Consider the following 23,707-nt stretch of genomic DNA (forward strand, 5'->3'; position numbering starts at 1 on the left):
TCACAATACATTTTCTACACCTGTGGGTGTGGTCCTTTATAGAAGCTTGATCGGTGTTAGATTAACACCCATGGTGTTAAATCTAACACCGATGTTTTCACAATGTGTCATTGAAACTGGAACTGAAATAAAAACACCAAGATGTGCAACAATCTAATGCGAATCAAACAAAAATGCCCTGGGTTGATTTTCAGCTTCCAATATCAATTTTCATGACTTCTTCATTATCATCACACCGTTTATCATCGGAAAAAACAAACAAACATTGTCCCCCTGCCTACTCCACCCATCCTTGGTCACCCAAATCATCGCTGCGTTTCCATCTCTCTAACGCCACCGCCGCGGGCAGCATTCAGAGATATTTACGTACGACCAATCGTTCTCAATTACCCTCAAATACAGTTCGAAGTATTTTAGTTCTGGATAGGTCGATCAGTGGAATTCTGCTCAATTTATTAATTTGCGCATTGACCTTCGCGTGTTAGAAAACATGAGCAAGAGAACAGACGTTAGTCTCGTCAGCAGAAACCCATGAATACATTGACGACTATCAGGCATCTCACTTGTAAGAAATAATCCTTTGGGGTAATCACATATTTTCAGAAATAGTACAGGAATCTTTTAGTATCAGGGGCGCAATGTGTTGTGCCATGATCATTTACGTCATGCGTAGATAGAGTAAGAGTAAGAGATATAACTTATCATGATTTCACATCGCTGTTTGTGAGAAGAGACTAACGGACAAAACGTGTTATGCTCCGAGCCAAAAAAAAAAAAAGGGACAGTCAAGCATTGTGCAACAAATCGCCTGAAGATAGCCACTGAGGTGACTTGATACTCCCAATGACCCTACGGTGTCCTTAATGAGGACACGCGAAGAATACAAATCAAGGACTCATACCAGACGCAGGAAGGAAACAAGTCCAACCACCTTTCGGTCCAGATTTTTAGAAGCCATATCGCTTTCCCTCGTCTTCTCTGTTTTTCTTTCAAGCAAATTTCTTCAAACAGGTCTCGTGTTTACTCAGACGTACAGGAATTTCCAGCACAAGAATCTGTCGGTGGTTGTCATTAGAGGAAAGAGACTTGAGTCAAAGGAATGCATGCAAACGTCGACCTGAGTTTCCGCGCGCGGCAGCAGACGTTGCACTTTCTGACGGCCTTGCGTGCCTTCTACAGAGTGTACGTCCGGTGAGCCGAAGTCCGGTCGCAGAATTATGATTTCAAGACTTTACTTCACAATCACGCTGTCAGTTGATGCCTCTGTGTGTGTGTGTGTGTGTGTGTGTGTGTGTGTGTGTGTGTGTGTGTGTGTGTGTGTGTGTGTGTGTGTGTGTGTGTGTGTGTGTGTGTTTTCCTCATCTTCTTTTTGTCACACCTTCTCTTGTTTGTGGCTTCAAAGGTACTTCATGCAGTCAACCGAACATAAAGTGACATGCCCTAGTTTTTGTTGTTTTTGTTAACGATGACTTTCTGTAGAGAACAACAACTCTTTTTTTTTTCCTTCAAAAATTGGGGTCACATGCGGTAAAAATAACAGATTGCAGACATGTTGGGCGGAATATGCTTCGGTTCCTATCAGCATTTAATTGTGTCATTCTAATCAAATATGCTGTTGGCTTTATCTTGTCTTTTATTATTTTTGCTCATAAGTCATATGCTCAACTTTAACTGGTGAAGTCAGCTATTATTACTGTTGTCGTTGTTATTATTATTTTTTTTTGGGGGGGGGGGTGGTCCCTGAAAACACACAGTCAAAGTCAAAGTTTTGTTTGGTTATAAAAATGCTTTTAAAATGTTATGATTCAGTTAAGAAGATCATGGAATCCCAATCATGAGGTCCCGGGTTCGAATCACTTGTCAGGCTCCAAAGCTGCCCATCGGCAAGACACTCAAGCCTCATCGCTCTGTCCTTTGGACGGACTGTAATTAAGTCTGTCATCACCATTGGCTACCTGCTAATCACATGATGTCTCTGCTGAAGACTAGGGTCTTGCCAGAGTTACACCGTTGGTTCTGTTGTTGCGTGGTGTACACACTGGCTTTTTCACTGCCAGGATCCAAATCGAAATCCAAAAAATCAGAATATTTAGAATACTTGGAATTTGAAGTGAATTGTGAAAAAACCCAGATAAATATTCCAGGTAAATATTTATGTAGAATATTGTATCAAATGAAATTCTTAAAACATACTCAAATGTCTTCGACGTTGTTACGATGTTAATGGCACGCTATATTTACATCCAGTCTTTTATATATATCAATGCATATTACAATTAGAAGCGAATGTCATCTCTTGTCAGGGTAAGCGTAAGGATTAAATTTCACACATACTGTAGAGGCAGAAGAAAGTGTCCGTCTGTACATAGTAGCAGTGAATGCAACAATGTAGATTAGGGTGAGATATGATCTCTCTGGAGTCACGGCCAACATACGCTGCACTGGTTCAATTTCATCTCAATATCGCTCTCATCATCCTAACGGGAATAAAGGCTCTTCAATTCGAAGCTGCGAAGCGGAGATTGCGTGGCTCCAATACCCTAAAGCTGGGTTGACAAATTTGTTCTTGCTTCTGATGGCTGTAAATGCCATCAGGGAATTTTTCTTGCACGACACTGGCAAATGGGCGAATGGAAAAGTCATTGCCAATCCACTCCAGGGTGATATTATATAGAATGTCTTCGACTAAAGTTGGCTTCCGGGAAGTCGTGAATTGTCACAGTTCTCTCTTGAGAAATTTGGTCACGTGGGCTATTACAGAGCTCTCTCAGGTGATCCGAAATGGATTAGATCGATGATAAATCGTCGGGGGAAAGGGAGGGATGTAGATGGTAGATGATGATGATGATGAGGATGATAATAATAATAATGATGATGATGATGATAATAATAATAATGATAATAATATTGATAATAGTAATAATAATAATAATAATAATAATGATAGCAAAAACAATAACAATATTGATTATGATAATGAATTTCGTTTTCATCCAGTGTATAACCTCTTTTGTGTTGCCACAGCTTTACCAGAAGGCCATATCATTTTCATTACCCTAGCATTGCAAGGTACCCATATAATATACACCTTGGTCGAAAAGGACACGGTGGGTAAAAACATCATGTCCAAGGACGTAAAACCTTGATGGGATTCGAACTCAGGACCTCCGATTAAAAGCCAAGAGCCTTATCCACTATGCCACAGTGCCTCCAACGATGGACCAACGGTGGTGAATAATGATTACATATGATGATTTTACGTAAGGTGATGACCCAGGATGGTGTAAAATCGATGTTTCCGTCTTTGAGCTCTGTCGTATATCACTTTCTACAGCCAGAATACTCGTTGTTCACAGTTCAGGCATTCCGAGATAAACGCGGATGAAATGGTATAGGGGTCTTGATATCGACGGCCACAATTTACCATGATAGTGTAAAATCGATTTATCAGTCATAGAGGTCAGTAACTATGGTTACAGTATCCTTTTTGCACCAAGACTAAGAGTACTGTAATCATCCTGAACTTAACAATGCATGTGGCATGGCGTTTATTTCAGATAAACCATCATTTATGGAACGAATAAAGTGATGGGAATGAATTTTAAAAGCATATCATGATACTGACTTGAATGCTGCTCAGTCACCACGCAAGTGAAAGTGTGTTTGACGTTTTCGGTAAGTAGATTCAATTTCATAATCATCACCACAAGCACGCGATCAATGTTAGATGCATCTTTGCACAATAAAAGTCATATATTTATTTGCTTATCTCATACCACGATTTCCAGCTATGTTTCCGTAGTCTGCATTCCCTATTAATGTATCGGGGTTGCTAGCCAAGTTAGGTCCTGAGCGTGCTATAAATGTCAATATCATTGTAGTCAATTCCGTTTTCTTTTATCCCTTCTCTCTCTCTGTCTCTCTCTCTCTCTCTCTCTCTCTCTCACTTTCCATCTATCTTGGCTTTCTCTTTCTCCATTTCCCACATTAATATAATATTTTCAGGGTAAGGTTTCATGCTTATGTTACTGGACAAATTTGGCTTACAATATTGTTTGACAAAATGAGGTTTATTACACGGAAAAGTAAAACAAAACAAAACAAAACAAAACAAAAACAAAAGCAAAAACAACGAATCAGAGGGTTCCAGAAGAATTGGCATTTATACGACACCGTTTCATCGACCTGCAAAGAAAAGACTTGAAGTTACCTTTTCGCTAAACATTTTTTTGTTTATTAATTGCGTGTAGGCCTATGCTCCAAAACGACTAACAGTCAACCATTCGATCAAATTTAAAAAAGAAAGAAACGAACCTTGAGACAAATCAATGAAAAGATTTTCAAACTCCATGAAGGCGTGTAATAATGCAGTTCGTGTTAGAAAATAAAAGTAAGAGAAATATAGACTTATTGTCGTCATCGACTTGCCGAAACAAGTCAAATATGACGCTAAAAAGGGTCATTTCCAATGATGATGGTTTGGAAGATCATGATCATAGCCGTATATGACTCAGTACAAATGAATTCATATGAATATGATGGATGGTTTCTGACCGTATTGACTAACTTCTCTTCGTTTCTATCAGTAAGGTACGATAGGAATGCCTAGGTCATTGCTGCATTTGCGCGCTCTATGAATCTGGTTATCTGAAGGTACAATTCATACGAAGAATGCTCTGGGAAAAATTAGGACTGCAGCTAGAAGCACACTAATCTGCTACAGTAAATATAATGGCAACTTATCTTTCTGAAATCACGAATTCGGCAACACAACACGTCTCGGTTATCATTGTAGGAGCGTTGAATGCACATGTGGGCCAAATTTGTGTCAACAAACCACGTCCTTGTACATGGCCTGGATGTAACATCGAGCAGGAAATTTAAGAAGATCTTAAAGTGACGCTTAATAGATATTTTGATATGTTAATGATGTAATATGGTGTAGTGCCACAGTTTCACACGCGGCGGGTTTCCTTCCCAACCACCTGCAATTTTTCAGCACCAAACGACAAGCTCTCTCTGGGCATCATCACTGAGGTTAACCTCCTGTAACCCTTGGCGACATCAGACATACTATTACAGGTGGTTTAGTGATGATCTTGGGAGATCAGAGATAGATAGGAAGATAAGTATAGATTGGTAGAAAGATACTTGGATTCACTCCATTTTAAAGATAAATTTCTTACGTGTGTGAAATTCATGTACAGTTAATTGCCAAGTAGAAGAAAATCCACGGGAGTAAACATGTATTGCACACATGGCATCATGATAGCGAGAATCCTCACAACAACATGTGACAATAATTGAGATTTCCTAAACGAGATTGCAAATTGGCTGTCTTCAAGAGTCACTCGAATAAATCGACAACACGGTACGTCACATGATTTGTTCATTTGGTTTATCGGGCTACCTAGAAGTCAAAGAGTACATCATGCACGAGTGTCGACGACCTGGGCATACCGACAGCTATTCTTATTCAAGGTAGCTTGAAGAATTATTCTATCCTCTGATGTATTTTCTCGTTTTCAGGCATCAAAACTCATATGCGACGTAGTTTCACTTATTTTTTTCTATTTATAGTAAATAATCTTTTACAAAAATGCACATTGATCCTATACTAGTATCGTTTCTTAGGACGTGTTTTCCCCCTTCAATATCTGCATGATATAAAAAGGCACTAATACTAAAGGTGAAGTGTACTTCTTGAATAAAGGCTAACATATCCTCCTGCATTACCCGAGGGTTTGCAGGGTTCCGCCTTCGATTTCTTCAAAGCATGGAAACTAGGGGAAAGGCTCAGCCAACTAAATAAACCCTTTCTTTGGTCGTGTTATTACAACCTCGTCGGTCCCATGGTCGCTTTGGAATACGATTCAACTGGCAAATATCGCATTACCTGACCTCTGAAAATCCCTCCGAATAGTTTAACTTCGCAGTACCCCAGTGCCATTTTTCCCGTTTAAGCTTGTCCTCCCAAAATTAACTCCATGATACACCAAGGATCGAAAGCAGGAAGCTGTCTGGTAAACTGCCTCCGTCTCAAGACCTTGATACATAGACCTGGAGGTCAGAGGAATGATAGTACGATATTTTCAGCGAATGAGGAGGGGGAGGAGGAGGGAGAAGGAGGGGAGGAGGCTGAGGGGTACGAGGAGGAGGGGGAGGAGGAGGAGGGAGGGAGCGGGAGGAGGGGAGGGGGAGGAGAGGAGGGGGAGACAAGGATGAAGAGGAGGAGGAGAGAAGGAGGAGGATGACAAAATTGGGAGGAGAATAGGAAGAGGCGGAGGATGTGGAAGAATGATGAAGGATAAGGAGAGGGGGAGGCAGGGAGTTTCAGGCAATCTGGGTCTTGTACTTTATGGAAGCTGGTGGAGGTACTTAAAGTGAATGAATGATTTTGATTTGGTATTTATGATTTAATATATATATATATATATATATATATATATATATATATATATGTATATACATGTAACTATAAACGGAACAAATAAAATTAATTAATGAATGATATTTTAAGAATGACTACTCATCAATTGTACTTATTGTTCATAAATATCTTGTAAAGATTGTAGCGTAAAGCCCCTGTTCCACTATGCCATTCTAGCTACGATTTGACAATTTTCTCAGGTCGGGATGGATCGGGTAAAACCTGAGCCGATCTGGACACGGTACGATGTTAGAACGCTCTAAGTACGCTGCAGTTACGACTACCAAGTGCTTGCTACGCTCTTACTACGATGATCGGGAATGAGGCATTATGATCTCTGCCGCTGCAGCTACGCTTTAGAACGATGTAGCTACGCTGTCAGTGCGATGTTGCCGATGTTATTCGATCGATGCACGCTGTATCTACGCTCTGAACGATCTATACGATCTTATCACGCTGTCACCCCGTTCAGAGAGCTGAAAAGTGCCCGATGTGCCCCGATGTACCCCGATTCGACTGTCGGTCTGCAGTCAGTCAACTTATTAGCATGCACAACCGAAGAAATATAACGTGGACCTCGGAGAGGTTCCTCAACTCACGGTTCTTTTGCAGCAATGCATTGTTATAAACAAAGGCGTGCTGATTTTTCCAAGGCTTTTTCTTGATGTCCTTGCTTTTATAGTCCGTCTTCCTCCAGTTGTAGATGATTTCATATTCTTCAAAATTCTGCTATGTCTTCTTCCTCCTCTTTAAGCATCACGTGCAGTCTCTCTTTCTTCGCCTTTTGGGTAGCTGCTTTGCTGCTTTCTTCTCCTCTTTTTCTTCATTTTCTGAGGGTCCCATATCGTACAAGCTTTGCTTCTTAGTGGGACCCTCCCACTTCCATCCTCATCCTTAGTTGACTTGTATTATACGCTTTATGTATTTAACAAAGATGTAATCGCATCTACTTCTCATTTTCATAATTTTCTTATGTACCTTTTCAAATTTTGTTCTGTATCACAAATATCCCGCGCATATGCAATGTACATAATTTCTTTGTTCATTTTGATGGAGGTGAAAATAAAGTTGAAAGTTGAAAAGTTGAAAGTTCATTTCTTCTCCTTCTTCGAAAATTTGAGCTCCTTCTTCTTCATGTTCTGCCCTGACAGGTGTACCGACAATGGCCTCCTCCTCCTCAACAGTTCTGCCTCTCGATCTCCTTATCTTCTTCTGACAGACATTTTTTGTGTAAGTTTTCTTCCCGTTCTTGTGCCGATGTTACTACGCTCAGAAAGACCTTGTTACGCTCATCCCGCTGCGTTTACGTTGTCACTACGCTCTCCCCGCTTGCCATACGATTAAAAATAGGTCAATTTTGATCGGGGAGATCGGGAAGAAATTTTGAACAGGTTCAAAATTTCTTCCCGATCTGAAAAAATGCCCGCTCCAACAACGACCTCCACACGCTGCTGCTACGATGCTTCCGATCCCCGTACGCTTTTGCCGCTCTCTCCCGATCTGCTAGATCGGGACAGATCGGGGTCCAGATCGTGATAGTGGAACGGGGGCTTAACAGTCAAAGACTTGATCCAATCGATAAGTGAGAAATGATTACCCACAAAAACACGGAATCTTACAGTCCGTTCTAACTCATCACGCGAAATTCCACCAGATAACAAGTTGGCCTTTACTCTGGTATCAAATAAGAACTGTGAAGTTAAGTTACTTGAAATCTTGCCGAAAAAAAAATGGCTAAAGCCTGTCTATCAGATACTACTGTGTCTCTTGCATATAAACATGTATAAAACTCGTAATGCAGTATGAATTCTCTGCAGTTGCATTCATTAACTTGATCCTTTATTTCTTCACCAGCCAGCTGCATTTCACCTTCCTATACCCCTCTAAATACAGGCAGAAATATCTTCATACTTCCTTTATTCTGATATGAACTGATTTCTAACCTCATTCATTACTTCACTTAATGCACGTAATGTACTCATGTGTCCATCCATCCTTCCGATCCATTGAAATCAATTCTAAAGTTTATCCTTTCATCTATGTGTATAGTTATTCCGTCTATTATTCATACCTTGAAACATCGTCTAGCTATCAGTTGCCTTTACCCCCCCCCCCCCCCCCCCCCCCCACACACACACACACTCACACTCCGTTTTAATCTGTTCTGATTGCGTTGACAATAATGAAAGAGTTTGCTTTCCCAGTAGTTCAGCGAAAGGCTAATCGCAGCTGACCTGAACAAAATAATAAGGCAGGAATCGCATAAACGTCTCTCTGACGGGGTCAAAAAGTTGATCACTTGTATAAAGTTGACAAAAGTTTGGACATAAATCCTTCCAGATTTGTGCTGTAGGAATTGTAATTGCTGAATCTCGATTCTTTGTGAGGAACATTAAATTCTGACAATAACAATACGGCCGTCGCGAAGATCCATTTCGCGTTGATGTGCGTGTTGACATCCTATTTAATCCCTTTCCACCAAACCCCAATAAAGATCATCTTTAGTATTCTAAATACAATCGTATTCGGGGTCATATATTCCACTATTTTGTTACAATTGCCTCCATGAAGAGAAGCCACAATGGCAAAGGGGTAAAGAGAAAAAGCAAGAAGCGGAAGTATCATAAAAAATGATAAATGTTGTCGTAGCATGGAGTAATACTAACAGAAGCAGTATATTTGTAATATGGTAAAAGGGATACTATAGTAGTATGGAGGTGGTGTAAGAAGTAATGTAAAGATTCATTTGATTGATTGATTTCATTTAGCAGCCCATATGAAACAGGAATTAGGCTGTCATTGGCAAATGAATACAACTTTGCGAATAACATGACAGGCATTTACAACTGCAAAGAGAGAGATCGAGAACTTTTATTCAAAATATACAAATCATAAATCATATAGATAATATGGCACATTCAAATAAAAAATGGCATACGCTTTGTCATTTTTGTATAAACGAAATGAATAGGGAGAACAGAGAAGAACTGCTATTATGAAATACGGAAAAAAAAGAAACTTAGTAGACGTATTATAATACCATTAGTTTTAGTTATGATGATAAAGTGGTAGTAGAGCTTGTAGAAGCAATAGTACCTTATATAGAAATAAAAGAGGTGGAAGAGGTTATAGTAGCAGTCGTAACAGTATTGTACCATAAATTCATAGACAACAGTGTGGTAAACAAAACATTAGTAACAGCAGTATACTGGACAAAACAGCAGCGGTAGCTCTAATAGTGGTAATGCTGATGTAGGGGCAATAGTAGCAAAAGTGGTGATGTTGCCAGATATGCATCTGCTGTTGATAATAGAACAACAACTGCATCTAAACTAATGTTAAGAAACGAGGAAGCAGAGGCAATAACAATAACAATAACGCTGTCAGTGAGAGTGAAACCAATATCATAAAATCAGTAATATATTTATATATAATATACACAGAGATATACGAATGATTATGCAGTTTACAGAGAAAAAGACAGATCAGAGAGATAATGGTGGAGTGGGGGAGAATCTCATAATGGATCATTGTATGCTGATTGGTCATTGAAGCGCTCTACTCATCAAATAAACAGGAGACGCAACAAGGCTGATTTAATCATTATGTTTCGCAGTATAATTATTGTCTGCGCTGTAACGATTACTTTGTGATTCGTCTTCTGATAAGGAAACATATAAGTGCATACCCCCTTAAAAACAGTGTGTTGCCGGAACAAACATGACATACATAATATCCGCACGCGATATATAAAAACCACATTTTGACCAAAACAAAACAAACCACTACCGAAAGTAAGAACAACAAAATGAAACGAGATACTTCATCGGTGGTGTTACTCCATTTTTTGTTTCGTCTTGTTTTCCTTTTCACAGCGACAATGTGCGATGACCCATCAATGAAAAACCGCCGCGCTATCCGTGGAAATGTCAGAATAACAATATTTAAACATCACTGCCGCCGACTTCGGAAAAATACACTTCGGTCCCGTTTTATTGTTTTATTTATTGCGCACTTGTACTTTTGAGTTATAAGGTCAGGGGCGAGCCGGAGATAATGTAGGGTGATTAAAGGTTTGCTTGCTATCGGCAAACGGCCCGAGCGGGAAGAGCTGGAGTTTGAAGTGTTTCTGGATGTCGCGGGGCGGCTTTTCGTCCACATCAGTGTCGTCATCTTTCCATAATGCAATTTTGCGGGAGGTTACGGGGACATTAGGTATGTATGCGCTATCGATATGCATTAACAGGGTTAACGTTCGAGTCCTATTTAGCCATGAATAGCTAAACTATATACTGCAGAATTCACACACGTAATCACAGAAGTCTATTGCAGATAATTGACGCTTAAAATCAATTATCCGGAAGATTTATCCTGCATAAAGCAAGCTTTGCATTCCATTTTTGTTAAATATGTCCTTATTCTATCAAACTTGTTAAAACCGACACAGTTATGCAGCAACAGATATGAAGAACGGCATGGCGACTGCTATTGCAGTGCATTAGTAAGTTTTATAAGGTAAGGCCCAAAGATGAATTTTGTCAAAATTGGACATTGGGAATACAATGTTCATTCGGGTTGTTGTTGTTGTTGTTGTTGTTGTTGTCGTTGTTGTTGTTTTACTTTGTTCACATTGCCAAGAGACGTTCATAGATTAGAAATATAGATAGATATACATAGAGATAAACATATACACATATAGATTTATAAACATAGAGCTTTTTTTCTCTCGAAGGGTAGGATTATAGCAGGGCCTACAACTCAAACTTTTGTATGTTACATGTGTCTATCTATCTTGTTAATTGTGAATTTCTTCCTTCGTATGTCTCTTTAGATGTGTTTCCACTGACTTTCAGCTTAAGGGTTGTCTGTGGACTCTGTGGACAATTGGTATCAATTACTTACTAGAGGACTCCAAACGCGGCAACATGTCTACATCAAGTGTACATCGCGCCCGATTTGACGGCCTGACGAGCCGAAAGCTTCAGAATGACTCATATTGATCGTGTTTGATGGTGACGACACACCGACGCGACGCAGCGCGCTCTTCCGCAGCGACGAAAGCTCATCCGACTCCACGTCGGGAGACAGAGTGGCAAGAATGCCCGCGCAGATTGTACGGCTTCGGGGAGACATCCCTTGAAGTCTTTTAACGTTGCCGATGGACACGATAGACCCCCAAACATGTTTGGTTCGATGAGGATGATTACTCTTGAAATCCGCCGTCTATTTCTGATTTTTCACAACACCCTCTAAAGCAGAACATTTTCCCGTTGTGCAGCAATTTACTTACTCTCACTGAGATTGAGATTCCAACGTCAGTTTGCAGCCGTGTGCCTTTTCGCACGACAATCGCGTGATGATATCGTCTTATCATTATTGAGCAATCAGCGGGTCTCTCTATGTTGATATCTATTTGACTCCTATAGGTACGTCACGTAATGTAGAGATGGTTTACTATATAGTTCTATAGTATATGGACTTTGCGTAATCATCTCATCATAATGGATGACTCGTCTTTTCATCCTCCTCTTCCGCCTCCTCCTCCTCCCTCTACCCTTCTCTTCCTCTCCTCCTCCTCCTCCTCACTCCACCCTTCTCCTCCTCCTCTTCATCTCTCTCCTCCTCCCCTCTGCCTTCATCTCCATCCTTCTGCTCCTTCTACTTCTCTAACACCAACAGTCCAAAGGGCGACCGGAAGGAGTGACAAGCTTTCAGAGGAGGTTTCATGACGGAAAATGTACTCAGCGTTGATTAAATTAACTCTGGACATTGCAATGCCGATTAATGGTTGAAAGGGGCAATATGATACCACCAACAGCATCAATGAATGTGCCACAATTATCTGTGCAAAGAATGTGGATAAAAAGTACCACGGCCCGGTGGCCTGCGGAGCCACTAATAATTGATGTCTGGCCACCAAGCTTCCAAAAGTTATCTTTTTCAGTGGCCAAATCCGGCAAGTAAGATTCTGAAATGACTGTTATGTTTCGTTTTACTTCGGGCAGCCAAAATTTCAAATTCAGTGATTTTAGTTGCCCGCGAATGAGTCTTCCATACAAAATTTTAAAAAAAGTTAGTGTCGAGCCCTGCATACTAGTGATGCTGGATCGTTTTACAGGTCTTCAACAGGGCATTTGAGAGGACGAACTAAAATTTTGTTCGGCCAGCTATATATCCCATCTTATTTCCACCAAGTCTTAGCAAAAGCCCTCATAGAAATCTTGCGCACTGTGAATATGAAATAACAAAAATCAAATTTGTCTGTAGATATCAGAGGAAATATCAAATTTCGTTTTTGAACAAGTTTTCTTGTCTATCTTTTAATAGGATACGATTAAGTTACTCAAGTTTTACACAACAGAGAACCGAATTGCCGAATAGACACACAAATACACACACCGTCACGCAAAGTAAGAGTTTACTCTCGTCACTGCTATGTATCCCTCATCGTACTTGTAGACACACGACGTCAACTCAAGAGACATTATTAGGATTCTAATCTCTTAGGCGGCAACCGATTGACTCCAAGCAGAAAGAGCCCACAATTTGAGGCATATTCTGCTTATATTCCTTTCTGTGTACCAGTATTTACACCAATAGTGTTGCTTCCAGTGAATAGTAAAGGAGCCTACACCTTTATCCTAACCCAGACACGCAGGGATTCAGGCGAAGCCGCGAAAGTGCGGAGATAGGGTTGATCTGTGACAGTGTCGTCTGCTTTGCGACCTTACCTTTCTGTCGCCCGCCAAACCACAAATCCCCTAATCGAATATCGGGAATCCTCACAAGTAATGGGTTACAACAGCCGCCCTCATGGATCAACATCGATTTAAATCCAGTTCTTATACAGGCACTGGCATGTGAGTGTGGATATGTGATGCTCGTGTGCGTGTGTGTGTTTGAATTGGAGCTAAGTACATGTGTGTGCTAGAGAGAGGCACAATTCAGCCAAACTTAAGTACACAAGAGACGACATAATTGATTTTAACATCAGATCTTCAATCATTAACTGACAAGATTAATGGAATGTACTTCAAGGAAAATCCTTCTCTTCGAGAGTCGTTTTGTATGAAATGGAGGGGGGGGGGGAGCAAAAGTTTCAGCCAAATTGAAGTAGGAGTCCACACTGGAAAGTCGCAACATTACCGCGTGTAAATTGTCAAGACGTCCATTAGATATGACATACAAAAGCGGTCATTTGAGTCACGTGATCACCAAGAAGCTTCATTATCAGCTACGTCATAAGCCTCATTATTTCATTTCATTTCATTTCATTTATTTCATTCTTTCTTTCTTTTTCGTCAAACATATGTAAACACGAAATGAATCATAAGATATAACATAGGCATGTATTCGACTTTACATGGTAGATAATGGTTAACAAATAGGAAATTATACATGCATACCGGCAGAATACAAAGTTATGTTTGGGGGGAAAAAAGAAAGAACTGAGAGGTTCACTGAAAAGCATGCTTGTAAATTGTGAACCACTCAAAGGATTCTTGTGAATCCTTATGACCTATGTGAATATTATGACCTATCTAAATCTTTATGAGAACGTGTAAAAGAAAATGTCATCCATGCCTTGCAGTGTCAAGAACACATACCTTTAAAGAAATATGAGGGGGGAAAGCACCATTTCGTAACGCGGTAGACAAGAAGAAGCATTTACGCCATAGCACGAGAGAAACAGCAGCGTCTCTAACACCGCTATGTCGTAATGACAACTGAATCCTAAGTTCATTGACGTTTCAGTGATCATCATGTCTTCTTATATTTATTACTTAGATTTTCGTTGATTTGGTGCTTCTGTTTTTACTACGAATCAAGTAATTTGAAACTACTGTGACATATTCTTCTCTCCTAGATATCCAGAATTGTTGGGCAAATGTGTAAGTCAGTTGTTTTTCTTACTCAGCATGAAACTTGGATAGCTCTCTTTCTCTCCCACCCCTTCCTTAATTTTGCAAACATATATACGAACACATATATACGAACACATATCCCTTTCTCTCTCCCCTCCCTCTCTATCTATTTGTTTGTTTTTGCTTGTTTTTATTGTTCCATATACCACATTTCAACAAATACATAAACCATAAACATAACAATACAAAGGCATGGACGAATTGTCAAGTACAGCTTATAAGACAATTTAACATGTGAAACATGAGGAATCTACATAGAAGCATTGCTTGTAGGGTGTAGAGTCCCAGACGCGGAATCACAACCCTAACCTTTACCCTAAGTCCTTGGAGAAAAATAAGACCTGAGCCATTGTCGCAGGAGCAACTGTCATGTCACCATTTTACCCATCAAACTATCTACCTACGATAGAAAAATGTTACCGCAAACCACTCTTCCTCGTTTACATCATCATGCAAACTTCCAAACAACACATGGATAGTTGGCTATTCATGTGAATGCCTTACCTGTTGATTTTGACGACCATTTGCCACGTCAGTTCCGGTCCCCTCTTGGTCATTATGCCACTTTCTCTTGAGTATTTTCTACCTTGGTTCTACCCTTCCGTTGTTTTATTATGTAATGCGATGGAGTGGTCTGTAGGTTTATATCCGAATTGCTAATTCAATACAACATTGCACAGCTTCTCATGGTACCCGTCACTTTCCTCGACACTTCTTCATGGGTTACCTTCCAAGGCTTAAATATTTCATACTCCATTCCTTTCTATCAGGTCTAACTACTCCCTTAAATCATGGAGCTATATATATACAACTCCAAGCTAAAACTCTCTCTTTCTTTCTCTCTCCCTTTCCCTCCCCCACTCTCTCTAACACACGCACACACACACACACACACACACACACACACACCCTCTCTCCCTCCCTCACTCTCTCTCTCTCATCTTACTGGTCCTTTGTTTCCGCAATACGTTCTTTTTTTTAAATGAAATCAATAGTTCTATTCTGCCTACCTGGTATATTTATTTATGCTAGTAGAAGAGGGTGTAGTGTTGCTAAAGTGTTAACTAAGAATATTAGTTCAATTATCTTTTTTTTTCAATGTACATACCTAAAGAGATATGTGAAGTGATGCCACTATCAGCTCATCTATCGTGAGATTATATCCACTCTTGATGCAGTCAACCTGACTGACAGTTGAAGCTCGCTTCACTTTATCCATTACCGAATTGAGACTCCTATATAGAAAGTTGTTGAGGTATAGCGTCAAACCCGTAAAACAGGAGAAACGTGAGAAATAGATTGTTGTACACATTTTTTCTTCATTAAATCGAGGGCAGTTAATCAAGCCAAAAATGCAAAACGCTGTTCTTAAAGTATGAAATTTCTCATCATTGTCAAGTTATACTAACTACAGATGAGAATCAGGCGAACTGAATGGTTTCATCGAAATGGTTCTGTTTAATCTTTTTACCAAAGACAACGTGGTAATGAAATTCATTGTGAGTATTGTTTGTATGTGGTTAGCGAATTTCTTAAACCAGAAAGGATTTAGATTATTCAAAAGTTGTAATCTTTGTTACGAACGATGTAAATTTTGTTGCATTGCATTTGAAGAAATACAAAATTTTTGTGGAGACTCATCACGCATATCACAGCAACCTCGCACGTTTGAAAGACACATGACAATTCCTCAAAGCAGCAATCGAGTACTCAACAACAAAGGTAATGTCGAGGTGTGAGTTTTCTTCAATATGTCTCCCTCTATAAAGAAAATATTTGTTACTTGCAATTGTAATTTGCAACTGTTGATCTATAATCTTCAACTTGCCCTTCACCTCTTGCTTTCAAAGGTATAATCATGTCGTCTTAAGTTCACGGAATAGCTAAAACACATCAATTTGATTTGAGAGTGGTATTTGAGAGTCACGCCAGCTTTAAAATCTTAGTCTTATCAAGAAAAACTGCAACTTTTGTTGAGTTGTTAACTTTAACCTTATACAGGTTCCAATCAAACCAAGGTATGTCTTGAACTATGACAATTCTAAACCGGAGACTTATTTTGAAGACTTTGTTATGGTTAATTACGTGTATTGTTATGGAGTTATTGGTTCGTTTCCATGATAATAACTCATTAGATACACAAGTGAAGTTTATTGAAATAAAAATGAGTCAGGAAGTTAGTTGCTGAAAGGGTGGTTATGGTCTGCACATAGTATGACTTTGAATAGACTGCATTACGGCAAGAAGCAAAATATCTCATTAAGGACTATGATTCCTGAAAAGGGCCAGCGGGCCGTTGTAAGAGTTCATGTTTGGGTCAGGTTGAAGTGTCAGGTGGAGGGGAAGGAAAGATTTGACTTTTTGTTGCGTTGCCGTGAACACATAATACTCTTAGATAACGAGGATCTGTGCTGAGATTTCAAGACTGTCAAATGTTATAACTTAACTTCCCTACATTCCCTACCTGGGAAAGAATGTTAGGCAATGATAACAACATCGTATTACCATGTGTTACCATGTACTTCAATTACTTGATATATATCGAAACTGTATCTTTACTCTGCGTGGTATTTTCCCCTCCTCCTCTCTGATATTTTCTTTCTGTTTTTGTTTCTGTTCGTGTCTTGTAGGCTTCGATCAACATCCGACATGACAGAGCCGATTACAGTCGTCAGATTCGTCAAGTTAGGCGCCCCACATAGCCCGAGCAAGATTGCACCCTACTGGCTTGGACCCGACAACCTCCCAATGCCCCCTAAATCGCTGCGGTTTCTCCGCGGAGGGTCGGCTGGCGCTATCCGATACGAACGTGATGAAGAAGTGGGCCAATTACCGAGCTGGGCCTCGTTTGCCGTCTGCCGATAACTTGCGGCGTGTTTTCTTGACGAGAATCGATCGGAAACATTCTACCTCATTCAGGAATGTTCAAAGAGGGACTAATCAAACGACAGAGGGGTCCCTTCCACCTAAGATTTCACGCAAAGTTTACTCAATTGTTTCGACCACCTCAGTAATCTTTGTTACGAAGTTGCATTTCTTTCCTTGTTGAAAAATTTTAATATCAGGCTATTCATTGATAACGATTCTTTTTTTTTCTAAAAAAAAATGACTGCTATGTATTTATTTTTCAACAGAAGCAAAAATGAAATTAAGGAATGATAACTGGCTAAAAAATCATATTTTTCCTTTCTCATCCTCAGTCATGAAACGATTCGACAAAAATTAGGTGCGCACTATTATCACGGCAACCTCCATTTTTGAAATGTGGACTACAGGGTTTAGAAAGAAGTGCAAACTATACTGACACAGATCGAAAAAAATAGTGTTTTTCTAGGGCAGTCCACATAGCTAGTAGATCTGAGACAGGCGTATTGCGGTTTAAACTTAATTCACAGGAAGGGATCCCAAAACAACTTAAAGGATTCAAACCATAAGGAGCAAAACTTTTTGAATGGACTTTAGAGAGAATGAGGCAATTGCAGTACAAATCTATGCATTAAATTTTTGATATGAATATGTGAAATCCCACTTTAGAAATGAGCTGGAGCAATAATCGCCTGATCTTGTCTTCTTTTAAATCAAAACAAATAATCTCATTCTGCTATTTGTTGTCTTACAAACCCACACTCTATAGGGACCTACAACAGTTGATAGTCTGCAGTTACATTTTATGGCTACTTTCCTGGATCCAACGAATCCCACGTGCATAATTATAATATTATAGATAGACAAATAGATAGATAGATAGATAGATATAAATACATATCAATACATATCAATCATTTATTAACTATCCATGCAGATCAAAGTGTTCTTTAAGAGGCTTTTGGTTCCTCAGATGTGAGAGAGCATGTAACCTTTCAATGTGGTTATTTTTTGTTTTGTGGGGGAGGGGGAGGTGGTTGCTTTTGCAAAATCACAAAGCAATCTCGAAACTATTCTGACATATATCCCTAACATTCCTTCATTGATTCAACGCATGGAACTTGCGGGGAATAATCTTTTTCTTTTTCTTTTTTTTTTCGTATGTAGTTGTGGGAGATATGTCTACTTAGTCACGTGTCATTACTAAGCCAGTTGGGCTTAGCAATGATGAAGAGTGTACAATTGCATTCTGTAATCTCTCAGCTCCAGTTGTACAAAGCCAAACTTCACAACATGCAGACAAAATCATTTGTTTTGCTCAATCACCAAATTCCGTCTTCTAGCTCAGAGCGTGACGAGGTCGTATAAACTAAGTGCAGGAGCCACACGAAACGTTCAAATATTTTTATAGTCGACTTGTCGAGTCAGTTAATAGGGAGATGAGGAGGGGTGGGGAGTTGGGGAAAGGGGACATTTTTCTGCAAGTGAAAACTCAAGAAAAGTTGGTACACAAATCGTCGCTATATACGGTTTTTTTTTCAGAAATACACATAGTCTGATTAAAGAAATATAGTTATACATCATTATCGATATGCAAGTGCTTGAATTCAGAACTTGTCATGATGACGAATTCCTCACTTACAGTTTGGGGATAAGAAATGGAGAGAAACATCGCTCTTTTTGGGTGCACGTCAACAGTTCGACACCAACGAGTCATACAGCCCACGAGTGATAAAGCCCATGAATTCGACACTATCTAATAATGCCCATGAGTCCGACACTATGCGCGAACAAGGCCCATCAGACCGACACATATAAAGCCTCGTGATGTAATGTCGAACTCGTGTGCCTTTTTGCTTAGTGTCGAACTCTTGGGCATTGTTTGCCTAGTGTCAGACTCATGGGCCTTATTTGCCTAGTGTCGAACTCATAGGCTGTATGACTCATGGACTTTTCTTCAATGTCGAACTCGTGGGCCGTATGACTCGTGGCTGTTGGTCTAGTGGGATAACTTTTTTTTCCTGTTCTAGGAAAGGAGACACATTTTAACATTGCTAGATGTGCGATTTTAGTAAGAAAATCATGTTATAACAAAGGTTCCGTCATTTAATTTCTGACTTATTATTTTCTGCTATAACCATGCCAACTATCAGACTTGTTGCCTTACAGATCTAATGAGGTCTTTACCCAAGCATTTTTATTTTACGCATAGCTTGGGATCAATGCGGGAGTCCACATCAGTCAACCTGTAAAGACGCGTAGTCAGGCATTCAAAAAGATGTAGTAGTTGGCCAGTTTATATGGGGTCAACCTCGAGACAGACGCCCACGAGTCATATGGGCCACGAGCTAGCCATTGGAAAAAAAAAATTCATGAGTTACCTACGAGTCATACAGCTCACACTAGCTTAAAGGGTGTGTACAGTTCTGGTCGAGGTGAAGATTTAGCTTGTAACGTTTTGTGAGATATTCAGAAACCACTCTATGAGATGTCAAAGAGCATGCAGTTCTAAGGGGTATCAAAAGTTTCGATGAAAATCGGTTTTGAAATGGCTGAGATATCCAAAAACAAGGTGAAACAAAGAGATACTAATAAAGTTGGGGCATGTCGCCTTTTATTATTAGCACTTTTTTGGATATCTCAGCCATTTGAAAACCAATTTTCATCAAATAAACGTAGAATCCTTGTTAAGATTACGTGCTCTTTCATATTCCATAAGAGGCTTTTCATTATCTCACTTAGGAATGTTCAAAACACGAATCCCTACCTCAACCAGTACTGTGCAGTCCCTTTAACACTAGGCAAATAATGTCTAGTACCTGGGGACCGTATACAGCTCGTAAATATATTCTATACAGTATAGCTCGCGGGCTTTATGGTTCGTGGCCGGTACGATACGCGGGCTGTATTATGACTCGTGGGTATGTAGCTCATGACGTGCAACCGGTTCTTGTAAAGTGGGGATGTCTATCTGAGAATGATGTTGGGTGATTAGTGTATATTTTTTTACCTTACACTGCTTATATAGAGGCTACTTATGCAACTTCCGGTGTTACGATAATACGTCCACTAGCTGCTGTTCCATGTTTCATTCCATGACGAACTTTGCTTCATTGAAATACTTAAGTCAAACAAACAAACAAAAGCCGATTTACCAATATTGGACATTATATTTTGATTAAGCGAAAATGATCGATATTTATTTTATTTCAAAGTTCAACATGTTCTGAGGAAACTGTAATTTTGGAGAAGATCACATTACGTAAAGTTGATGAAATGATGCAATCGCGCTCTTAGAACTCTCGCAATCTTAACATATTTGTCTATAATCTAGAATTTTTTAAGCTCTCAGTTTTATGAGGTAACTATGGTTGAATCGTTGTAATCATATATTGATTTGATGCGCAGGGAATAATCTTATTCAGTTGAATAAATAGAGAAGAAAACTTAGAGCTAATTTTGTCGTCAATCTGGCGAGAGACGTTCGAGGCCATGACATCATCACGTCTCACTTTGCAAATCTGGGCTCAGTTGCATACAACTATGGTAGGATGAGAAATAATGGTAACTCTGCAATCCATAGTAACTACCATAGAAACACTATTCCGAAGCCAATCAAAGCCAAGAAAGTACTGATGGTTACCACTGATTGCGAAGTTCCCAGACTTGTAAAGATACACAATTCTACACAATGGGGCCCTAATATTCACCCATTTCGTGGAATCCTTATTAATCCATAACACCTTAATTTATCCCGAATTCTTTATTTTGTATCAACCTGTAGGGTTCTGTCCATCTAAATGCACGATTTTTATGAAATTCAACATCTACACTAAGTGGCATTTCACTGCTTGACAAAGTCCCCCTGCATGATTATTCAGGATCTCATTTCGTTTTGAGTACAGAGGACTATCATATTTGCGCCGTTATGATGCGTCACGATAATCAGTTCAAACGGTATACGATGGTGTTCAGGCATCATGTTTGGCTACTCGTCCGAAGGAGCGTGACCTATTAATGAGACTTCGGAAGGATTAGCGACCTGTACACGTCAATACATATGTATGGTAGTCCCCATTATCAATGTCATGGCGGGAAGTGTAGCACTGTGATTGCGAAACTTTACATCGGATCATTGCCGTTACAGTAGGGTGAACATTGAAATCATTCAGTCAGTCAGTCATTCATTCTTTTTCTTTTCAATGGAACTCTTCTCCGTTTGTCTTGTCACGTTGGCAATAAACAACAATACCTTTTAAACGTTGTTTGCATTTTACTCAAATAGTTTTCGGCGTGAGAATCGCAACTTTCCCAGCGTAGCTGTAGTATACGACTTCATTATGGAGATGAATAATTAACACCGTGCGAAGACAAGACACGATGCAAGGCTTAACCGCATACTATGCGATGGAATTATCAATCATAGTTTGTGAAATGACAAATGCGATGTTTTCGTGCTCTTGCCTCCCGCACACAGACAGAACAGACAGGCACGATGTTGTCCCACATTTATTCCGACATTATTTTGTCGGTCGAGGCAGAGAAAATCACTTTTTACCGCAGGATAAGATTTCCTCCGCGTGCAAACACAGAAGCAACAGAGAAAAACAGAGATATATGTCGGGGAGGGGAGATGAAATCCCCCCCCCCCCATTCTTCTTTAATCGAAAATGTAAAGACAAACAATCTGCAAAAAAAATGAAATTAGATTGGAATTTTGATCGCATAGTGATTACACTTTCTCGTCACAAGTGCCAGCCGAAAGGTCCAGCTGTCAATATTCCGGAGAAAACGACACGATATGTAGACCTACAATTTTACAGAACATTAATGGCCATATAATCATAACCGGCATGAATAAATAAGCCTTTTAGGAGCATAAAATATAATTGCCAACATAAAATATTGGCAACGTATATTCATGCTCTAGATTCAAATGTGAAAACGATTGAAAGTCGCCAGGTGACATCACCTGTGAAAAATAAATGATCTGTATGACAAGCCATCGAGGCCATGAATAGTAAAAGGGCACATTAATTTTGCACCTATTACTATGTAATAATAGGCAGTACATACATTTGGAAGAGCGTACGCAGGAAATGTTCTGCAAGGGGTCATAGATACTGGTATGCCTTAAACTTTGGAAATCCGGCATTTTCTTTACAAATAACAACAACAACAACGACGACGACAACAACAACACGGAATATTTGCTATTCATTCATGGCAACCCTTTGATGATTTTAGTTTTCTTTTCGGGGCAGTTGTAAAAGGGTACAGTATTTAGGCCTTCATGAATAAAAAAAAATAGCATACTCTGAAAATGTCTAAGGGGGGGGGGCAACTGCATCCTGCTGCGTATGACCCTGTACAACTGATATTTTCCCAGTTGCCTACTGAAATAAAACATCACAGCATTTTGGCGGTTGAGAGAATATGAGTTACGACTCAACGAATAGATGGCCCTAGTTCTGTCTTCATGGCGGCCCCATTTCCTAGATCACCCTGATTGTAAAGATGTCCGTATATTAGGTCATTGGGTTGTCCATTGCCCGATAGCGTGGGTGAATACACTATCCCTGCGCAGGTGTGAATAGGTCACTGGCTGTACTGCAACATGAGGTGCTTGCTCTGCGCAGGCCGAAGGCGGCCGATGTTAGATCACAGTTGACTAATCGCCCGCGACTAATTGCTCGAAACACCTTCGAAACGAGTTCGTCATGATCTCGTTTCAAATCGCGAGCTTTCGTAAGTTTGACAGGTGGAGTTCACGTTCGGGTTATCCCAATAGAGGTCTTTATTTTTCAGCCTTAAATCTGAAGTGTCGATAATTCTCAGGTAATTCCCTGAGGTATTCAAACTTAGGAGAGAAAACACACATGACTAACCATACAAATGTTCCACTGTATTCGTCAAATAGCTTCTGCAATCGAAATAGCACACTTTTTAGCATCAGAGCCGAGGGATTGTCTCGAAGATGCAGTTTGCGCGCAGAGACTAGCCTCCGCGGAGATACAAAAATAGAAGTGGCCAAAGATTGAAATGGGTTCGCGAGCTTAGCGGACACTGTTTCATCGGCTAGGTGAATAAAACGACCCCATCTCTGGTTGGCCGAGTCGAGGTTAATTGCTAATGCACACGGTGTTTGCGGGTGAAAACAACATCAAGAAATTTGCGGATTTTGATTGGTATCGGCAGACGAATTTTGCGGGGACCGCGAGTGGATGCTTTTCGCAGCTTGCGCGCCAAAATGAGATGAGGAGTTCTTTTTTTCTCTCTTTTTTTTCAGAGAGAGATGTAAACAAGAGATGAGAAAATGATGAGAGCGACGACATTTTAGGAAGAGTTCAAGCAAGGGGTGAAATAATGGGACGGTAACCTTGGGTGGAGGAATGTCGTATATTCTGGAGCACTGTTTCGATGTACAGATGTATATAGCAATTCTATCGACTAACATTTTCCGCTACCGACAGCCACATTGGACGGA

This window comes from Diadema antillarum, unplaced genomic scaffold, assembly GCF_040938485.1.
Source record: "Diadema antillarum isolate AM-2024a unplaced genomic scaffold, OU_Dant_1.0 scf00000014, whole genome shotgun sequence".
NCBI classification, from domain to species: domain Eukaryota; kingdom Metazoa; phylum Echinodermata; class Echinoidea; order Diadematoida; family Diadematidae; genus Diadema; species Diadema antillarum.